The 22,821-nt window shown below is 41.4% G+C and overlaps 1 long non-coding RNA gene and 1 pseudogene across 1 annotated transcript in view; both read left to right on the top strand.

Annotated features, from left to right (window-relative positions):
* Positions 1–3,932, top strand: part of LOC125092645 (uncharacterized) — a 20,262-nt gene extending 16,330 nt beyond the window's left edge. Inside the window, exon 3 of the long non-coding RNA XR_007125027.1 lies at positions 3,918–3,932. This is a non-coding gene — a long non-coding RNA (uncharacterized LOC125092645). The remainder of the gene's footprint in view (positions 1–3,917) is intronic.
* Positions 1–22,821, top strand: part of LOC125092644 (uncharacterized) — a 342,826-nt pseudogene that overhangs the window by 50,293 nt on the left and 269,712 nt on the right.

Consider the following 22,821-nt stretch of genomic DNA (forward strand, 5'->3'; position numbering starts at 1 on the left):
TTGTATAAGATGAAGTTAATTTGTCAGCCCCTGGGTGGCACAGTTGGGTAAGCATCTCCCCTTGGCTAAGGTCAGGATCCCTGGATACTGGGGGATCAAGCCCTGTAATGGGCACCCTTCTCCCTCTTCCTCGCTGCCTGACCCCATCTGTTCTTGCTCCCTCTCTAGCTCTGTCACTCTCAAATAAGTGAAGTAAATAGAAATATTTTTAAGCATGTAATTACTTTGTAAATCCTTTGAAATTTGTGAGGACAATATTAGTAGAATTAAGGACACATGAGAGGTAGATCACAGACAATGTGTTTGTTGAATCTTTTGGCCATTCATCCTTGAGATCTACATACATGGATAGGTTAATGTTTTCATGAACATACATAGATCACCTTGTGTTCTGAGATTCTGAATTAACCCTCCAATCGATGTTCTCATGGATCCCAGGCAGTGTTACTTCCTGTGATCCAACTTCCTACCAAGAGACAGTACCCATGTCAGTTGTGAGAGTTCGTAAAGGAAAAATCCCCTGTTCTTACTTGGCACAGTGTGCACGGTTGTGAGACCCCACCTGTTGGGTGATCCTAGCCTTTATGCAATTACTGATGGATCAGAGTAGATTTATAGCTATTGGTTACTGGAAGAGCACATACCACATTCCTCAGAATGGGACCCAGTTGTAGGTGTTTGCAGTGTCTGAGTTTGTATCTCAATGTCACCCTAGGAAATTCCTTGGGAGGTATTTGCCCAGTGATTTTCTGATGTGAGTGTCTGGGAAAGAATTTCCCCCCATTGCGTTGGGATCAGTGATTCCTTGGTGTTAGGGTGTCATTGCTGGCTAAGGAAGAAGGGATATCTGAGCCCATTCCTTTCCTCATACCAGGAGGATTTTCTTGTGTGCGAATCCTCCCAGGTCCTTCACATGTTGGTTCCGTGGGGAATGGGATTCCCACATGTATTTCATCGGCATTCAGCAGCAGCGATGATACAGGGGGTCCCAGGAGATGCCTGCACCTTCGTTCCCGTGTGAGGGATGATGCACACTCTGAGACGGTAATGGAAGCTCAGGCCTGAGCCCTAATTGAAGCCTCTCCCACCAGGATACAGCGCTAGTGGTTCTACCCATGTGAGTTCTCTGGTGTTGGGAAAGGGCCCACTTCTGGCAGAAGGCTCTGCCTCAGTGATCAGAGACACAGGGTTTGTACTGTGTGATCTCTGTGGTGATGAGAAAGGTGGGCGCTCTGGATACAGGCGGGACCCCAGTGATGACAGTCACAGGTTTCTCTGCTCTGAGATGTCTGGTGTCTCCAAATGTGAGAGCTGTATCTAACAGCTCTTCCACGTTGACCGCATTTGTCGGAGTTCCCGCCGGTGTGGCTCCTCGGATGCTGGATAAGGGTGTGGCAGGACTAAATGCTTTCCCCTGAAGATGGCATTCAACCAGTCTCTGTCTGTGGGAACATGCCCATGGCCTCGAAGGGATGCATGTTGCTGCAAGCGCTTGTGCAACAATCCCACCACATGGCTTCTAGCCCGTGTGAGGTCCTGTGTGTGAATAAGAGCGAGCTCTCTGAATGAAGGGTCTCCCACCTTCGTTCCATACCCAAGGTGCCTCTCCGGTGGTCTTGCTGGGTACAGAGGTGAGCACTGCCCCGGAATTCTTCCCCCCATGCGTGTCATATCTACTTTTCTCGGAAGGGTGAGTTCTCTTGTGTATCCCGAGGTTAGAGCCCTGACTAAAGGCTCTCCCACACTGGGGAGATGTGTGTGGTGCGATCCAGGATGAACAAGCTCTGATGTCACTTGCACCAGGGAAACATGGCTGAAGGCTCTTCAGCATTGTCAGTAAATACAAGGTTTGTCTTCCCAGGACACAACAAACATGGAATGAGTTGAAGGATGTGAGAAATCTCCCTCCTGTGCCCCAGCATTGGCCAGGTTCCTGTGCAGTGTGAACCCTCGGCGATTGGCCAGAACAGGAGAGGCTGTGGAAGGATTGCTCCCTCATGTTCCTCCCTTCCTGACTTGTAGTAATTCCAGCCTCCTCCTTCAGGTATAGCATCTGTGTAAAACTGTGCAGCCACTTCTGTTTGAATGCAGTGTTCCTTTCCAGAATTCATATAGATCTTTCTACATGTTTATGGCTTGATTTGAGGCCCATTTCAACCAAGAAATGAAACTATTCAAATATTTGGTAGGAAAACCCATTTCCTCAGTGTCTTGGAAGACAGGAGATTCTGGGAATGCTTAGTGTACCCCATGTCCAGTTGTAGTGTGGAAGGCCAGGTTTCATTACCATGAAGCTTCCCATTGATTTGCAGAGAAGCAGACCTTTGAGATGCACCTGTGTGGGTTTCACTCCATCCTTTTTAACAGGGAACGTATTGCCATGAGCTCCTGGGTCTATAAGCAAACAATGAGTCATGGAACACTAAATCAAAAACTACTGAAGTACTCTATGTTGACTAAGATAACAGAACAAAAGACAGAAAGAGGGGGAGGGAGGAAGGAATATAAAGAACAAAAAGGTAATGCAGGGAAGGAAGGAAGGAGGGAGGGTAGGCTGAAAAAAGGGAGAATAGAAACTAGTAGAGAGGCATTAGGGGAAAGAAAATTTTTGAAAGTTGTGAGACAAACATCTGAGAGTTAAGATTTGAGCTTGATGACAAAGGAAAGAAATGGAGTTCTCTAATCAGGAGAGAAGCATATTATAGGGTATTGGTGATGAGAAACTATGGACCAGATAAACATGTGAGAAAAAGATAGTGAGGATGGGATGCTGGGGAGTTTAGGATGGGCAAATTCAACCACGTCAAGGACTGAAAGAGGTGCCATGTGAGGATTTCAGTGCAAGAATCACAGAAGTGTCTCGTCCTCAGAGGACACAGAATGTGTAGTGGGTTAGGTGGATGGAGTCGGAAGAGTTGAAAGAAATGGGCCCATTTTGCAGGGTTGTTTCCACAGGAGCCCTACAAGGGACAGGACTGCTGTAGGAAAGACATTCGAGTTCAAGGTCGATAGTCAAGAAGGAAGTCTTGAGATGGCTTTGCTGGCAGAAGGTGATTTTTATTAAAGCACAGGGATATGACCCATAGGTAGAAAGGGGTGCTTGCTGGGGTCGTGAATGGAGGCTGACTTTCTGGGAAGGCATTGGGGGTGGTCAGGCAAACGGGAGGTTTTGCAAGAACGTTGCAGGAGGACAGAGGACACCCAGGATACAGGAGGCTTTACTCTTGTCAATTGAAGGTGGTTTTTCCTTCTAGGAAGGAATTAATAGATGGTTGGGAGCTTCCTGGGGGAATGTTGCCTTCCTCCTCTCACAGGTCCTTCTCAAGGGACTGCAAGTTTGAAAAGAAACACTGTCTTATTGACATTTCCTTTGGCCTCAGCCTCCCTCAGTGTCATGGAGGGGAGGGAGACTTTAGGGCTTCAGGAAACAGATTTATGGGTCTCTGGAAGTTAGCTACCCTATTGACAAGCAATGCTCTTCCTTGGCAATCACTAGCACATTTGTAAACTGAGGGAGACTCAGATCTGGCAATGTTTTGATCTCCATCTGTGGAGGATCTGTTTTTTTTTTTTTTTTTTTCCTTTCCTTGGCTTTAGGGCAGCCAGAGTGCATGAGGAATGTCACCCATATCACATGCTTGGGGGTGGTATGGTGTGCCAGCTCCTGCTTTGTCCTCAGCTAGCCTTGTCCTCCCTCCTCGTGTGCCCCTGAACAGTTTAGACCCTTCAGTCATTAAGGTTGTTGAAGGAGGATGGTCCCTTTCTGTATATTCTTCCTGCTGATTAGGGGCATAGAGCTATCCTTACCTATGGGTCAGTACTGGTCATTTGGGGGCCTCTATGTGTAAGAGTTGTGAATTGCAGAGACCGCTGAGTGCAGGGGAGAACTTCTGTTTGGATTTTCCTCAGTGGACAAGACCATATGTCCTCTGGAAGTTACTGCAGTGAAGGATTTCTGGCACAACCAAGGGAATTTGTCAAGTCCTGGCCTCTTGTATATTGGGAGGTTTTTTTTTTTTTTTGCAAATATTTTTATTTATTTATTTATTTTTATTTTTATTTTTTTATTTTATAAACATATATTTTTATCCCCAGGGGTACAATTCTGCGAATCGCCAGGTTTACACACTTCACAGCACTCACCATAGCACATACCCACCCCAATGTACATAACCCCACCCCCCCTCTCCCAACCCCCTCCCCCCATCAACCCTCAGTTTGTTTTGTGAGATTAAGAGTCACATATGTTTTCTCTCCCTCCCAACCCCATCTTGTTTCATTTATTCTTCTCCTACCCCCTCAACCCCCCATGTTGCATCTCCTCTCCCTCATATCAAGGAGATCATATGACAGTTGTCTTTCTCCGATTGACTTATTTCGCTAAGCATGATACCCTCTAGTTCCATCCACGTCGTTGCAAATGGCAAGATTTCATTTCTTTTGATGGCTGCAGAGAATTCCATTGTGTATATATACCACATCTTCTTTATCCATTCGTCTGTGGATGGACATCTAGGTTCTTTCCATAGTTTGGCTATTGTAGACATTGCTGCTATAAAAATTTGGGTGCACGTGCCCCTTCGGATCACTACGTTTGTATCTTTAGGGTAAATACCCAGCAGTGCAATTGCTGGGTCATAGGGTAGTTCTATTTTCAACATTTTGAGGAACCTCCATGCTGTTTTCCAGAGTGGTTGCACCAGCTTGCATTCCCACCAACAGTGTAGGAGGGTTCCCCTTTCTCCACATCCTCGCCAGCATCTGTCATTTCCTGACTTGTTCATTTTAGCCATTCTGACTGGTGTGAGGTGATATCTCATTGTGGTTTTGATTTGTATTTCCCTGATGCCGAATGATGTGGAGCACTTTTTGATGTGTCTGTTGGCCATCTGGATGTCTTCTTTGCAGAAATGTCTGTTCATGTTCTGCCCATTTCTTGATTGGATTAGTTGTTCTTTGGCTGTTGAGTTTGCTAAGTTCTTTCTAGATTTTGGACACTAGCCCTTTATCTGATATGTCATTTGCACTTATCTTCTCCCATTCTGTCCGTTGTCTTTTGGTTTTGTTCACTGTTTCCTTTGCTGTGCAAAAGCTTTGGATCTTGATAAAATCCCAAAAGTTCATTTTTGCCCTTGCTTCCCTTGCCTTTGGTGCTGTTCCTAGGAAGATGTTGCTGCGGCTGAGGTCGAAGCGGTTGCTGCCTGTGTTCTCCTGAAGGATTTTGATGGATTCCTTTCTCACATTGAGATCCTTCATCCATTTTGAGTCTATTTTCGTGTGTGGTGTAAGGAAATGATCCAATTTCATTTTTCTGCATGTGGTTGTCCAATTTTCCCAACACCATTTATTGAAGAGGCTGTCTTTTTTCCATTGGACATTCTTTCCTGCTTTGTCGAAGATGAGTTGACCATAGATTTGAGGGTCTATTTCTGGGCTCTCTATTCTGTTCCATTGATCTATGTGTCTGTTTTTGTGCCAGTACCATGATGTCTTGATGATGACAGCTTTGTAATAGAGCTTGAAGTCCGGAATTGTGATGCCACCAACTTTGGCTTTCTTTTTCAATATTCCTTTGGCTATTCGAGGTCTTTTCTGGTTCCATATAAATTTTAGGATTATTTGTTCCATTTCTTTGAAAAAAATGGATGGTACTTTGATAGGAATTGCATTAAGTGTGTAGATTGCTTTAGGTAGCATAGACATTTTCACAATATTTATTCTTCCAATCCGGGAGCATGGAACATTTTTCCATTTCTTTGTGTCTTCCTCAATTTCTTTCATGAGTACTTTATAGTTTTCTGAGTATAGATTCTTAGTCTCTTTGGTTAGGTTTATTCCTAGGTATCTTATAGTTTTGGGTGCAATTGTAAATGGGATGGACTCCTTAATTTCTCTTTCGTCTGTCTTGTTGTTGGTGTAGAGAAATGCAACTGATTTCTGTGCATTGATTTTATATCCTGACACTTTACTGAATTCCTGTACAAGTTCTAGCAGTTTTGGAGTGGAGTCTTTTGGGTTGTCCACATATAGTATCATATCATATGCAAAGAGTGATAGTTTGACTTCTTCTTTGCCAATTTGGATGCCTTTAATTTCCTTTTGTTGTCTGATTGCTGAGGCTAGGACTTCTAGTACTATGTTGAATAGCAGTGGTGATAACGGACATCCCTGCCGTGTTCCTGACCTTAGCGGAAAATCTTTCAGTTTTTCTCCATGGAGAATGATATTTGCAGTGGGTTTGTCATAGATGGCTTTGATAGTATTGAGGTATGTGCCCTCTATCCCTACACTCTGAAGAGTTTTGATCAGGGAGGGATGCTGTACTTTGTCAAATGCTTTTTCAGAATCTATGGAGAGTATCATATGGTTCTTGTTCTTTCTTTTATTAATGTGTTGTATCACATTGATTGATTTGCGGATGTTGAACCAAGCTTGCAGCCCTGGAATAAATCCCACTTGGTCGTGGTGAATAATCCTTTTAATGTACTGTTGAATCCTATTGGCTAGTATTTTGGCGAGAAATTTTGCATCTGTGTTCATCAAGGATGTTGGTCTATAGTTCTCTTTTTTGATGGGATCCTTGTCTGGTTTTGGGATCAAGGTGATGCTGGCCTCATAAAATGAGTTTGGAAGTATTCCTTCTATTTCTATATTTTGGAATAGTTTCTATATATAGACAATATATATATATATATATATATATATATATATATATATATATATGTCTATATAAATATAGACACTATATTTGGAATACTTTCAGGAGAATAGGAATTAGTTCTTCTTTAAATGTTTGGTAGAATTCCCCCGGGAAGCCATCTGCCCTGGGCTTTTGATTGTTTGGAGATTTTTGATGACTGTTTCAATCTCCTTACAGGTTATGGGTCTGTTCAGGCTTTCATTTTCTTCCTGGTTCAGTTGTGGTACCTTATATGTCTCTAGGAATGCATCCATTTCTTCCAGATTGTCATATTTGTTGGCGTAGAGTTGCTCATAGTATGTTCTTATAATTGTCTGTATTTCTTGGCTGTTCGTTGTGAACTCTCCTCTTTCATTTATGATTTTATTTATTTGGGTCCTCTCTCTTTTCTTTTTGATAAGTCTGGCCAGGGGTTTATCAATCTTATTAATTCTTTCAAAGAACCAGCTCCTAGTTTCGTTGATTTGTTCTATTGTTTTTTTTTTTTTTTTTTTTTTTGGATTCTATTTCATTGATTTCTGCTCTGATCTTTATGATTTCTCTTCTCCTGCTGGGTTTAGGGTTTCTTTCTTGTTCTTTCTCCAGCTCCTTTAGGTGTAGGGTTAGGTTGTGTACCTGAGACCTTTCTTGTTTCTTGAGAAAGGCTTGTAAGGCTATATATTTTCCTCTCAGGACTGCCTTTGTTGTGTCCCACAGATTCTGAACTGTTGTGTTTTCATTATCATTTGTTTCCATAAATTTTTTCAATTCTTCTTTAATTTCCTGGTTGACCCATTCATTCCTTAGAAGGATGCTGTTTAGTCTCCATGTATTTGGTTTCTTTACAAATTTCCTCTCGTTATTGAGTTCTAGCTTTAGAGCATTGTGGTGTGAAAATATGCAGGGAATGATCCCAATCTTTTGATACCGGTTGAGACTTGATTTAGGACCAAGAATGTGATCTATTCTGGAGAATGTTCCATGTGCACTAGAGAAAAATGTGTATTCTGTTGCTTTGGGATGAAATGTTCTGAATATATCTGTGATGTCCATCTGGTCCAGTGTGTCATTTAAGGCCTTGATTTACTTGTTGATCTTTTGCTTGGATGATCTATCCATTTCAGTGAGGGGAGTGTAAAAGTCCCCTCCTATTATTGTATTATTGTTGATGTATTTCTTTGATTTTGTTATTAATTGGTTTATAGAGTTGGCTGCTCCCACGTTAGGGGCATAGATATTTAAAATTGTTAGATCTTCTTGTTGGACAGATCCTTTGAGTATGATATAGTGTCCTTCCTCATCTCTTATTATAGTCTTTGGCTTAAAATCTAATTGATCTGCTATAAGGATTGCCACTCCTGCTTTCTTCTGATGTCCATTAGCATGGTAATTTCTTTTCCACCCCCTCACTTTAAATCTGAAGATGAGTTTCTTGTAGGCAACATATAGATGGGTTTGTTTTTTTATCCATTCTGATACCCTGTGTCTTTTGATTGGGGCATTAACCCATTAACATTCAGGGTAACTACTGAGAGATATGAATTTAGTGCCATTGTATTGCCTGTAAGGTGAATGTTATTGTATATTATCTCTGTTTCTTTCTGATCTACTACTTTTAGGGTCTCTCTTTGCTTAGAGGACCCCTTTCAATATTTCCTGTAGAGCTGGTTTGGTGTTTGCAAATTCTTTCAGTTTTTGTTTGTCCTGGAAGCTTTTAATCTCTCCTTCTATTTTCAATGATAGCCTAGCTGGATATAGTATTCTTGGCTGCATGTTTTTCTCGTTTAGTACTCTGAATATATCATGCCAGCTCTTTCTGGCCTGCCAGGTCTCTGTGGATAAGTCTGCTGCCTATCTAATATTTTTACCATTGTACGTTACAGACTTCTTTTCCCAGGCTGCTTTCAGGATCTTCTCTTTCTCACTAAGACTTGTAAATTTTACTATTAGGTGATGGGGTGTGGACCTATTCTTATTGATTTTGAGGGTGGTTCTCTGAACCTCCTGAATTTTGATGCTTGTTCCCTTCGCCTTATTGGGGAAATTCTCTCCAATAATTCTCTCCAATATACCTTCTGCTCCCCTCTCTGTTTCCTCTTCCTCTGGCATCCCAATTATTCTAATGTTGTTTCGTCTTATGGTGTCACTTATTTCTCGAATTCTCCCCTCATGGTCCAGTAGCTGTTTGTCCCTCTTTTGCTTAGCCTCATTATTCTCTGTCATTTGGTCTTCTATATCGCTAATTCTTTCTTCTGCCTCATTTATCTTAGCAGTCAGAGCCTCCATTTTTCTTTGCACCTCATTAATACCTTTTTTTATTTCAACTTGGTTAGATTTTAGTTCTTTTATTTCTCCAGAAAGGGCTTTTATATCTCCTGAGAGGGTTGCTTTAATATCTTCCATACCTTTTTCAAGCCCAGCTAGAACCTTGAGAATCGTCATTCTGAACTCTATATCTGACATATTATCAATGTCTGTATTGATTAGGTCCCTAGCCTTTGGTACTGCCTCTTGTTCTTTTTTTTTTGTTGTGAATTTTTCTGCCTTGTCATTTTGTCCAGATAAGAGTTTATGAAGGAGCAAGTAAAATACTAAAAGGGTGGCAACAACCTCAGGAAAATATGCTTTAGCCAAATCAGAAGAGATCCCAAATTGTGAGGGGGGAGAAAGGGGATAAAAAGGGGTTTAGAAAGAAAAGAAAAAGAAACTATTAAAAAAAGAAAGCCGATAAAGAAAAAATATAAAAAGAGGAATATATATATATATATATTAGATAAATATATATATATATCTATAGATATATATATATATTTATTAGATAAACTATTTAAAAAACGTTAAGAAAGAAAGTGGTAAAAGTTAAAAAATTTAGCAGAAGAAGAGAAAAAGAAAAAAAAGTTGAAACAGAAAAAAAAATTAAATTACTTCAAGTCTAAAAAATCATGGGGAGAAAGCCATGAGTTCTGTGCTTTGCTTTCTTCTCCTCTGGAATTCTGCTGCTCTCCTTGGTATTGAAACAGCACTCCTGGTTAGGTGAACTTGGTCCTGGCTGGGTTTCCCGTTGATCTTCTGGGAGAGGGGCCTGTTGTAGTGATTCTCAATCGTCTTTGCCCCAGGCGGAGTTGCACCGCCCTAACCCGGGGCCAGGCTGAGTAATCTGCTCGGGTTTGCTGGGTTTGCTTTTGGGAGCTTTTTTTCCCTGAGCGCTTTCTGTAGAGTTCTGGAGGACGGGAATGAAGATGGCGGCCTCCTGGTCTCCGGCCTGGAGGAGCCGAGAGCCCGGGGCCCCACTCCTCAGTGCGCCCTCAGAGAACAGCGCCCAATGACTCCCATCACCCTGGCCTCGGCCGTGCTCTGAGCTGACCGAGCCTGCGACCGGTTCAAGGCAACCCCGAGCTGAGAGTCACTCCTCACCCTGTCTCTGTAGCCGGCTTCCCTGTTCTAATACCGGTAAGCTCTGCGACACTCAGACACCCCCGATCCTTCTGCGACCCTGCGGGACCTGAGGCCGCTCTGACCCCGCCTGCGCTTCACCCCAGTTAAGCCTCTGGAGCGATGTCCCTCAGCGGAACAGACTTTTAAAAGTCCCGATTTTGTGCTCCGTTGTTCCACCGGGAGCCGGGAGCCGGCCCCTCCCCCCACGGTCTATCTTCCCTTCACTTTGCATTCACTTCTCCGCCAGTCCTACCTTTCAGATAGTGGTTGATTTTCTGTTTCTAGAATTGCTGTTCTTCTTCTCTTCAATCTCCCATTGGATCTGTAGGTGTTTGCAATCTTTAGATAAGCTATTTAGCTGATCTCCTGCTACCCGAAGTAGTCTCAGCCTGCTACTTCTCCACCATCTTGACTCCTCCCTCCATATGGTTCTTATGTTGTATCACATTGGTTGATTTACAGATGTGGAACCACCCCTCCATCCCAGGAAAAATCCCCTTTGGCTGTGGTGAATAATCCTTTGAATGTACTGTTGGATCCTATAAAATATTTTTGGGGGAACAGGTTTCTATCCATGTTTTTCAGGGATATTGGTCTGAAATTCTCCTTTATGGTGGGGTCAATGTCTGGTTTAGGGATCAAGATAATGTTGCCCTTCTTGAATGAGTTTGGAAATTTTCCTTCCATTTCTATATTTAGGAAAAGTTTCAGAAGGATAGGTATTAATTCTTCTTTAAATATTTGCTAGAATTCCCCTGGGAATCCATCAGGGCCAAGACTCGTTTGTTGGGATGTTTTTGATTCCATTTCTTTGCTGACTGGGGGTCTGTTTTGGTTTTCTGTTTCTTCCTGTTTCAGTTTTGGTAGTTTATAGACTTCTAAAAAGGCATCAACTTCCTACAGATTGCCTAATTTCTTGGCATTTAATTGCACATAATATTTTCTTGTTTGTTCCATGTCGGTAGATAAGCTCTCCTTTTTTATTCAGGATTTTATTTATTTGGGTCTTTCTCTTTTATATTTGAGAAGTCTGCCTAGGTTTCCATCCATCTTATTCATTCTTTCATAAAACCAGCTCTTAGTTTCATTGATCTGTTCTACTTTTTAAAAAAAATTCTGTATCATTTATTTGCACTCTAATCATTATTATTTCTCTTCACCTGCTGGGTGTAGGCTTTATTCGCTGTTCTTTCTTCAGATACTTTATGTTTAAGGTTAGGTTGTGTATTCGAGAATATAATTTGTTTCTTATGAAAGGCTTTTGTTGTCATTACTTCCCACTTGGGACCGCCTTTGCTGCATCCCAAAGACTTGGAGTTGCCCTACATTCATTTTCATTTGCTTCCATGTATTTTGAAATTCTTGTTTAATTTCCTGATTCTCCATTCATTCTATAGTAGGATGTTCTTTATCCTCCACATAGTTGTGGTCCTTCCACATTCTCTCTTGTAATTAACTTCGAGGTTCATAGTACCACGGTCTAAAAACATTCATGTTATAATGTCAATATTTTGGTACTTGTGAGACCTTATTTCTCAGCTAGAATGTGATCTCTTCTGGAAAATGTTCCACGTAACCTCCCAAAGTTTGTTTTTTCTGATGTTTTCAGAGGCAATGCTTTGCATATCTCTGTGAAGTCCATCTGGTCCAGTCTGTCATTCAAAGTCCATGTTTCCTTGTTGATCTTCTGTGTAGATGATCTGTCCATTGCTGTGAGTGTGTTCTTAAAGTCCTCTTGTATTATTGTATTCTTATCAAGGAGTTTCTTTAATTTTGAAATTCATTGGTTTGTATATTTGGGGGCTCCCAAGTTAGGGGCATACATGTTTACAATCATCAGAACTTTTCATTGGGTACATCCTTTTTATTATGTTATAGTGTCCTTCTTCATCACTTATAATAGCCTTCAGTTTAAAATCTAGTGTGTCTAATGTAGAGGGATGGATCCTCCAGCATTCCTTACATGCCCATTAGCATAATAAATGATTCTCAATGCCTTCAATTTGAATCTCAACATGTCCTTGCCTCTGCAGTGAGTCTCATGTTAGCAGGATATTGATGGTTCTTGTTTTTCTTTTAGTCCATGTTTATACACTATATCTTTTGATCGGTACATTGAGTCCATTTGCACTCAGCGTGGTATTGAAAGGTATGAATTCAGTGCCATTTTATTACCTGTAAAGTTGCTGTTTCTGTAGATTGTCTCTGTTCCTTTCTGGATTTTTGTTTTTTTTTTAGTTTTGGGCTCTCTCAACACTCAGAGGATCCCAAAAAATATTTCTTTCAGGAATGGTTTAGCATTCACAATCCTTAAGTTTTGTTTGCTCTGGAAAGCTCTATCTCTCCTGCTACTCTGAATGACAGGCTCCCTGGACTACATATTCTTGGCTTCACCATTTACCCATTTAGCACATTGAATATATCATGCATTCCTTTCTGGCCTTCCCGATGTCGGTGGACAGGTGTGCTGCCACCCTTATGTATCTACCATTAGTGGTTAAGTTTCTCTTGTCCTGAGCTGCTTTCAGGATTTTCTCTTTATCACTGCACTTTGAAAGCTTGACTCTGATATGTCAAGATGTTGACATATTTTTATTGATTTTGAGAGGAGTTCTCTGTACCTCCTGGAATTGAGTACATGTTTCCTTCTGCTGGGTGGGAAATTCCCCAGCTCCAATTTGTTGAAATAAACCTTTTCCCCTTCTGTCCCTCTTGTCATTTTCTGGTACCTCTATTATCTGGATATTATTTCACTTTATGGAAGTGATGAGTTCTCAATCAATCAATGAGTTCTCAAAATCTCCTTTGGTGATCCAATAGTTTTATTTTTCTATTTTTTAGCTTCCTTATTTTCATTTACTTTATCTTCTATATCACTGACTTCCTCTTCTGCCTCATGCACAGTCCTTCACTATGCACAGATGCATAGTGTTCATCTGGGACTGAATCTCTGTGATAGCATTTTTAATTTGGTCCACCTAAATTTGTGTTCTTTTATGTCTACAGTGAGGGATTCTCTAATGTCTTCTATGCTTTTTAGCCTGTCTAGTATATTTTGAATCAATGTTTTAAATTCTACTTCAGATATTTGAATTATATCCATAGTGAAGTTTGTTAATTTCAGGTGAATTTCTCCATCTCATTATTGTGTCCAGAAAAGAAAAGAAGAAAGAAAAAATAAAATATAATAAGAGGATTGAAAACAATATGACATTCCTGAAGTGGAGTTAGAAATAAGGCCCGGGGGATTGGCAGAAGCTAAAGAGAGGAGGAGGGAGGAAGGGGAGGAGGGCCAAGACCTGGGGCAGGTGAACAGTATCAGTACCCCGCTCCTAGTTCTGTGTAAACACATGACCCCACACTTAGTGGCTTACCCAACAAACAATTTTGCAGTTTTAGAGGATTAGGAATCCATGAGTGCCCAGCTAGAGGCTCCTGCCAGAGCTTCTCAGTATTTTGGGGCTGTTGAAAACACCAAGGCACGACCTAATTCACTGAGAACCGGAGCTCACTTAGGGTTATTGGCAGGATTCAGTCCGTCTCAAAGGCCTGAGTTCTTCTGTCTGTTGTACATCACATCTCATTGGGATGTAACGTGCACATGTCTGGATCATGGTTCAACATAAGGGCTTTTACTCCCGAATGAAGATCTGAGAGAGAATAGGTGTCAGAGTCATCATGGGACTGGGTAATGAGTTTTAATAACTAAATCTCAGAAGGGGTTTGTGGGTCATGTTGATATGTTCTGTGGAATGGTAGGAATCACTAAGTCCAGACCACACTCCAGGGTACAGGGTTACACAAAGATGTAGAAACAGGATATAGGATTTCAGGAAACCAATGAGAGGAGAAGGTGAAGACCTCAATGCCTCTGGCATTGCCCAGAATAGTTAGAAGGCTGAAACAGGCATGAACCCAGCTCTTTGAGTGTCCTCAAAATAGGGACCCTGGATGCATGTTGCCGTTCACCAGAGGGCTCTGGGAAAATTTGTGTTGAAATAAGTGGCTACAGACATCGAGATGGTATAAGGGTGAGTGTGAGCCTTGATATCCTAGAAAGGAGGCATTCCGTCAAGTTCTTGGCTGAGGGGCAGCCCAGCTCATGGCAACACACTGAGTGGAACCCTATCCACATCACACCCAATGGAAAGAAGTTACTGGCTCTCAGTACAGGGTATGCAGTCTCTAGAGGTAAGGGTGAATTCTGAACCTCAGAAGCCAAGGCTCCAATCCCTTCTGCTTTTAAAATTAGAAAACATATGATCTTGGGAAGCTATTATCCACCTCTCTGTAGGTGAGACTGCCATCTTCTGGGACTCCAGAATTTGAGCACTGATGAACACATGTGTCCATACATGAAAGAGTGTGCATGTTCATGTATACACACAGTAGGAACTGTAGAGTGAGATCTGACCAATAGCAGACCCAGAGAAGATAAGAAGAGGAAGAAAATATGGTTGGAGCTATTTCTTACATGACACCATTCCTCCATTATCACAGATATTATCTCACAAATGCCTATGGACATCTGGATGAAGTCCATGCTAGAGTCATCTGTATTATACAAACAAGATGCAGACCACACCTGACAGGGATAATATCTTTTAATTTTAAATTTATTTATTTATTTATTTATTTATTTATTTATTTATTTATTTATTTATTATTATATTTATTTTATTTTATATTTTATAAACATATAATATATTTTTATCCCCAGGGGTACAGGTCTGTGAATCGCCAGGTTTACACACTTCACAGCACTCACCAGAGCTCATACCCTCCCCAATATCCATAACCCCACCCCCCACCTCCCCTGGCCCCATCAACCCTCAGTTTGATTTTTGAGATTAAGAATCACTTATGGCTTGTCTCCCTCCCAATCCCAACTTGTTTTATTTACTCTTCTTCTACCCCCTTAATCCCCCATGTTGCATCTCCTCTCCCTCATATCAGGGAGATCATATGACAGTTGTCTTTCTCCGGTTGACTTATTTCGCTAAGCATAATACCCTCAAGTTCCATCCATGTCATCGCAAATGTCAAGATTTCATTTCTTTTGATGGCTGCATAGTATTCCATTGTGTATATTTACCACTTCTTCTTTATCCATTCGTCTGTGGATGGACATATAGGTTCTTTCCATAGTTTGGCTATTGTAGACATTAATGCTATAAAAAATTGGGTGCACGTGCCCCTTCGGATCACTAGGTTTGATGTCTTTAGGGTAAATACCCAGCAGTGCAATTGCTGGGTCATAGGGTAATTCTATTTTCAACATTTTGAGGAACTCCATGCTGTTTTCCAGAGTGATTGCACCAGCTTGAATTCCCACCAACAGTGTAGGAGGGTTCCCCTTTCTCCACATCCTTGCCAGCATCTGTCATTTCCTGACTTGTTCATTTTAGCCATTCTGACTGGTGTGAGGTGATATCTCATTGTGGTTTTGATTTGTATTTCCCTGATGCCGAATGATGTGGAGCACTTTTTGATGTGTCTGTTGGCCATCTGGATGTCTTCTTTGCAGAAATGTCTGTTCATGTTCTGCCCATTTCTTGATTGGATTAGTTGTTCTTTGGCTGTTGAGTTTGCTAAGTTCTTTCTAGATTTTGGACACTAGCCCTTTATCTGATATGTCATTTGCACTTATCTTCTCCCATTCTGTCCGTTGTCTTTTGGTTTTGTTCACTGTTTCCTTTGCTGTGCAAAAGCTTTGGATCTTGATAAAATCCCAATAGTTCATTTTTGCCCTTGCTTCCCTTGCCTTTGGTGCTGTTCCTAGGAAGATGTTGCTGTGGCTGAGGTGGAAGAGGTTGCTGCCTGTGATCTCCTCAAGGATTTTGAAGGATTCCTTTCTCACATTGAGGTCCTTCATCCATTTTGAGTCTATTTTCGGTGTGGTCTAAGGAAATGATCCAATTTCATTTTTCTGCATGTGGTTGTCCAATTTTCCCAACACCATTTATTGAAGAGGCTGTCCTTTTTCCATTGGACATTCTTTACTGCTTTGTCGAAGATGAGTTGACCATAGAGTTGAGGGTCTATTTCTGGGCTCTCTATTCTGTTCCATTGATCTATGTGTCTGTTTTTGTGCCAGTACCATGCTGTCTTGATGACGACAGCTTTGTAATAGAGCTTGAAGTCCGAAGTCCGGAATTGTGATGGCACCAACTTTGGCTTTCTTTTCCAATATTGCTTTGGCTATTCGAGGTCTTTTCTGGTTCCATATAAATTTTAGGATTATTTGTTCCATTTCTTTGAAAAAAATGGATGGTACTTTGATAGGAATTGCATTAAATGTGTAGATTGCTTTAGGTAGCATAGACATTTTCACAATATTTATTCTTCCAATCCAGGAACATGGAACATTTTTCCATTTCTTTGTGTCTTCCTCAATTTCTTTCATGAGTACTATAGTTTTCTGTGTATAGATTCTTAATCTCTTTGGTTAGGTTTATTCCTATGTATCTTATAGTTTTGGGTGCAATTGTAAATGGGATTGACTCCTTAAATTCTCTTTCTTTTGTCTTGTCGTTGGTGTAGAGAAATGCAACTGATTTCGCTGCATTGATTTTACATCCTGACATTTACCGAATTCCTGTACAAGTTCTAGCAGTTTTGGAGAGGAGTCTTTTGGGTTTTCCACATATAGTATCATATTATCTGCGAAGAGTGATAGTTTGACTTCTTTGTCAATTTGGATGCCTTTAATTTCTTTTTGTTGTCTGATTGCTGAGGCTAGGACTTCTAGTACTATGTTGAATAGCAGTGGTGATAACGGACATCCCTGCCGTGTTCCTGACCTTAGTGGAAAAGCTTTCAGGTTTTCTCCATTGACAATGATATTTGTGTTGGGTATTTCATAGATGGCTTTGATAATATTGAGGTATGTGCCCTCTATCCCTACACTTTGAAGAGTTTTGATCAGGGAGGGATGCTGTGCCTTGTCAAATGCTTTTTCAGCATCTATGGAGAGTATCATATGGTTCTTGTTCTTTCTTTTATTAATGTGTTGTATCACATTGATTGATTTGTGGATGTTGAACCAACCTTGCAGCCCTGGAATAAATCCCACTTGGTCGTGGTGAATAATCCTTTTAATGTACTGTTGAATCCTATTAGCTAGTATTTTGGCGAGAATTTTTGCATCTGTGTTCATCAAGGATATTGGTCTGTAGTTCTCTTTTTTGATGGGATCCTTGTCTGGTTTTGCGATCAAGGTGATGCTGGCCTCATAAAATGAGTTTGGAAGTTTTCCTTCCATTTATATTTTTTGGAACAGTTTCAGGAGAATAAGAATTAGTTTTTCTTTAAATGTTTGGTAGAATTCCACCGGGTAGCCATCTGGCCCTAGGCTTTTGTTTGTCTGAAGTTTTTTGATGACTGTTTCAATCTCCTTACAGGTTATGGGTCTGTTCAGGCTTTCTATTTCTTCCTGGTTCAGTTGTGGTAGTTTATATGTCTCTAGGAATGCATCCATTTCTTCCAGATTGTCAAATTTGTTGGCGTAGAGTTGCTCATAGTATCTTCTTATAATTGTCTGTATTTCTTTGGTGTTAGTGGTGATATCTCCTCTTTCATTCATGATTTTATTTATTTGGGTCCTTTCTCTTTTCTTTTTGATAAGTCTGGCCAGGGGGTTATCAATCTTTTTAATTCTTTCAAAGAACCATATCCTAGTTTCGTTTATTTGTTCTATTGTTTTTTGGTTTCTATTTCATCGATTTCTGTTCTGATCTTTATGATTTCTCTTCTCCTGCTGGGTTTAGGGTTTCTTTCTTGTTCTTTCTCCAGCTCCTTTAGGTATAGTGTTAGGTTGTGTACCTGAGACCTTTTTGTTTCTTGAGAAAGGCTTGTACCGCTATATATTTTCCTCTCAGGACTGCCTTTGTTGTGTCCCACAGATTCTGAACCGTTGTGTTTTCATTATCATTTGTTTCCATGAATTTTTTCAATTCTTCTTTAATTTCCTGGTTGACCCATTCATTTTTTAGAAGGATGCTGTTTAGTCTCCATGTATTTGGGTTCTTTCCAAATTTCCTCTTGTTATTGACTTCTAGCTTTAGAGCATTGTGGTCTGAAAATATGCAGGGAATGATCCCAATCTTTTGATACCGGTTGAGACTTGATTTAGGACCAAGAATGTGATCTATTCTGGAGAATGTTCCATGTGCACTAGAGAAGAATGTGTATTCTGTTGCTTTGGGATGAAATGTTCTGAATATATCTGTGATGTCCATCTGGTCCAGTGTATCATTTAAGGCCTTGATTTCCTTGTTGATCTTTTGCTTGGATGATCTGTCCATTTCAGTGAGGGGAGTGTAAAAGTCCCCTCCTATTATTGTATTATTGTTGATGTGTTTCTTTGATTTTGTTATTAATTGGTTTATATAGTTGGCTGCTCCCACGTTAGGGGCATAGATATTTAAAATTGTTAGATCTTCTTGTTGGACAGATCCTTTGAGTATGATATAGTGTCCTTCCTCATCTCTTATTATAGTCTTTGGCTTAAAATCTAATTGATCTGCTATAAGGATTGCCACTCCTGCTTTCTTCTGATGTCCATTAGCATGGTAAATTCTTTTCCACCCCCTCACTTTAAATCTGGAGGTGTCTTCGGGTTTAAGATGAGTTTCTTGTAGGCAATATATAGATGGGTTTTGTTTTTCTTTATCCATTCTGATACCCTGTGTCTTTTGATTGGGGCATTTAGCCCATTAACACTCAGGTAATTATTTGAGAGATATGAATTTAGTGCCATTGTATTGCCTGTCAGGTGACTGTTATTGTATATTGTCTCTGTTTCTTTCTGATCTACTACATTCAGGGTCCCTCTTTGCTTAGAGGACCCCTTTCAATATTTCCTGTAGAGCTGGTTTGGTGTTTGCAAATTCTTTCAGTTTTTGTTTGTCCTGGAAGCTTTTAATCTCTCCTTCTATTTTCAATGATAGCCTAGCTGGATATAGTATTCTTGGCTGCATGTTTTTCTCATTTAGTACTCTGAATATATCATGCCAGCTCTTTCTGGCCTGCCAGGTCTCTGTGGATAAGTCTGCTGCCTATCTAATGTTTTTACCATTGTACGTTACAGACTTCTTTTCCCGGGCTGCTTTCAGGATCTTCTCTTTGTCACTAAGACTTGTCAATTTTACTATTAGGTGACGGGGTGTGGACCTATTCTTATTGATTTTGAGGGAGGTTCTCTGAACCTCCTGGATTTTGATGCTTGTTCCCTTTGCCATATTTGGGAAATTGTCTACAATAATTCCCTCCAATATACCTTCTGCTCCCCTCTCTCTTTCTTCTTCTTCTGGAATCCCAATTATTCTAATGTTGTTTCATCTTCTGGTGTCACTTATCTCTTGAATTCTTCCCTTGTGGTCGAGTAGCTGTTTGTCCCTCTTTCGCTCAGCTTCATTATTCTCTGTCATTTGGTCTTCTATATCACTAATTCTTTCTTCTGCCTCATTTATCCTAGCAGTCAGAGCCTCCATTTTTTATTGCACCTCATTAATAGCTTTTTTTTTTATTTCAACTTTGTTAGATTTTAGTTCTTTTATTTCTCCAGAAAGGGCTTTTATATCTCCCGAGAGGGTTTCTCTAATATCTTCAATGCCTTTTTCGCGCTTGGCTAGAACCTCTTGAATCGTCATTCTGAACTCTTGATCTGACATATTACCAATGTCTGTATTGATTAGTTCCCTAGCCTTTGCTTCTTCCTCTTGTTCTTTTTTGTGGTCAAATTTTCCGCCTTGTCATTTTGTCCAGATAAGAGTATATGCAGGAGCAATTAAAGTACTCAAAGGGTGGCAACAACCCCAGGAAAATATGCTTTAGCCAAATCAGAAGAGATCCCAAATTGTGAGGGGGGTGAAAGGGGATAAAAAGAGGTTCAGAAAGAAAAAAAAAAAGAAGAAGAAACAATTAAGAAAAGAAAACCAATAAAGAAAAAATATAAAAAGGAAAAAAAAAATATATATATATATATTAGATAAACTAGTTAAAAATCGTTAAAAAAGAAAAGGGTAAAATTTAAAAAAAAAGTTAGCAGAAGGAGAGAAAAAAATTTAAAAAGAAAAATATTAAATTAACTGCAAGGCTAAAGAATCATGGTGAGAAAGCCAGGACTTCCGTGCTTTATTTTCTCCTCCTCTGGAATTCCGCTGCTCTCCTTGGTATTATAAATGCACTCCTTGTTAAGTGAAGTTCGTCCTGCCTGGGTTTCTTGTTGATCTTCTGAGGGAGGGGCCTGTTGTAGTGATTCTCAAGTGTCTTTGCCCCAGTCAGTGTTGTACCGCCCTTACTAGGGGCTTGGGTGAGTAATCCGATCAGTTTTGCTTTTGGGAGCTTTTGTTCCCTGAACGCTTTCTGTAGAGTTCCGGAGGACGGGAATAAAGATGGTGGCCTCCCAGTCTCTGGCCCAGTTCTGCGATACTCAGACACTCCCGATCCTTCTGCGACCCTGCGAGACCTGAGGCCACGCTGACCCTGCGTGGGCTTCACCCCGGCTAAGCCTCTGGAGTGATGTCCCTCAGTGGAACAGACTTTTAAAAGTCCTGATTTTGTGCTGTTGCTCCTCCACTGCCGGGAGCCGGCCCCTCCCCCCGCGGTCTATCTTCCCGTTGCTTTGGATTCATTTCTCCGCCAGTCCTACCTTTCAGAAAGTGGTTGATTTCTGTTTCTAGAATAGCTGTTCTTCTTCTCTTCAATCTCCCATTGGATTTGTAGGTGTTTGCAATCTTTAGATAAACTATCTAGCTGATCTCCCGCTACCTGAAGTATTCTCAGCCTGCTACTTCTCCACCATCTTGACTCTTCCCCCCCTGACAGGGATAATGTCTTATCCAGAGACACAAACAGGTAGGACTGGAGAGCTGTTCCTGAAGACATGTGTGTTTACAAGCTGGGGCCCTGGCTGCTTCCAGACCTTCCTTAGGGGCCTGCGGAGAGGGGTGTTTTGGTGTCACTGTGTACAGATATGGTCTTGCATGCAGAATGGGGATGAGCAGATGGCAACCCTGAGCACTGATTGTGTAGGAGTCAGTCCAGGAGTGGACTTGGGTAGGTGATCTCAAGCAGTGAAGTTACTGCCTTGACTGCAGACCCCAAAATAATTTGAAACCCCTGCACACAGGCTTCCACATTCTAGTGTAGTCTAGCACCATGGTTACTTGGCTAGAGACATCCAATAATCAAAGGTGTTCTACTGCTATTTGCCTACTTCCCAGGAGTCTGGCTCCCAGAAAACCCAGGGGAATGACTTTCTCACATGGTGCAGATATTGACTCAAACCTCATGGACAAAGCTTCAGCGCATTTAGCAGGAGGTTCAATAAGGTAATACAGAACAACTTATGCCAGGCCAAACCACACCTCTGAGCCATTCCAGGGCAGCCTCGTCCTCTCCTCTGGAGTTTCTGGCAAAGAGGGATATGTGGGGTTCCTGCCACTGGGATGGAGGAGTTTGCAAGGTATTAATACCCTGGTGATCCCTTTATGTTCACACCATTGTCATGGTGGGCAGGGTGGAAAGGATTCCTGAGGTGCATCTTACCTCTCTCAGAGCTCATCCAAGGCCCTGAAGCTGTGTCACATTTCTCTCCTTGGTGGAGCTGTATGCGTACTGGGGTGTGGTGTGTCTGGAATGGAGTGCCCTGGGTCTAAGGACCAGCAAAGGCATCCAGGTAGGGCTCTGATGCCTCCTGCCTGATTGCAGGGCACTGTATTTACAGAGCTCCACACAGGAGATCAGGCAAGAGCTGAATGTTGAGATCCTCTGCTTTACTTCCTTGAGGGACAAAAGGTGCCCCCAAATGCCAAGAGTCCAACGCTGGCTCGAGTGAGTGCAGGTGCTGGGGACATCCATCCCCCAGGGTCCCAGTGGAGCAGAAAGCGACCCATGTCCCAGAAGCCAGCCTAGTACTGCAGTGGGCTTCCTGCTACAGTTCTGAACCCACATGAATCTGCATCACCATCTCCTTTTTAAACCTGCCCTCATTGCCCTGTCCCTACCTTGGCCAGATGTAGAGTCATTGTCCACATATTTGTAATAATATCAGAAGAGAGACTTTAAACAATGTCTCATGCCATTTATTGAGGATCCTTGTGCTCCCAGGTATCCCCACTGACCTGAAAGTCCTCCCCAAGTTCTGCAAGTCTTGCACATCATCATGGTGAGTTGGGAGACTTTTACCAAAGGGACATGTTGCCAATGTCTCTTGCTCTGCCTTTTAGTCTTGAGGAAATACAACCCTGAAGCCCCTCCAGGGTCAGGATCAGGGACTTCATTCTTCTGCACAACATTCAAGAAGGCCAGTCACTTGTCACAGCCAATGAGCCCTTCAATGATGCAGGACTTTGATGTGATTCTCTTTTGTTGCTAAATCATAGTGCTACACTAAACATCCTACATGCTATAATATCCTGAGCTGTCTCACCTAAGAAAATGTCTCTGTGTTCTCATATCAAGAATGGAATCTGTTATCAGAAACCATAGGATTGATGCCATTCATTCAGGGGGTTGCAATCAATACTCAGATCCAAATCTGACCTGAGACACTATCAAGGTCAGACTTAACTGACTTCACTTCTTTGTATGTCTACAAAGAAAGTTTTTCCTTTTTCCTTAAAGATTTGTTAATTGATTGGTTGATTTAATTATTTGAGGGAGGCAGGGGGAGAGTGGGGAGAAGCAGAGGGGGAGACAGT

The sequence above is a fragment of the Lutra lutra genome, unplaced genomic scaffold (assembly GCF_902655055.1).
Source record: "Lutra lutra unplaced genomic scaffold, mLutLut1.2, whole genome shotgun sequence".
In the NCBI taxonomy this organism is placed as follows: domain Eukaryota; kingdom Metazoa; phylum Chordata; class Mammalia; order Carnivora; family Mustelidae; genus Lutra; species Lutra lutra.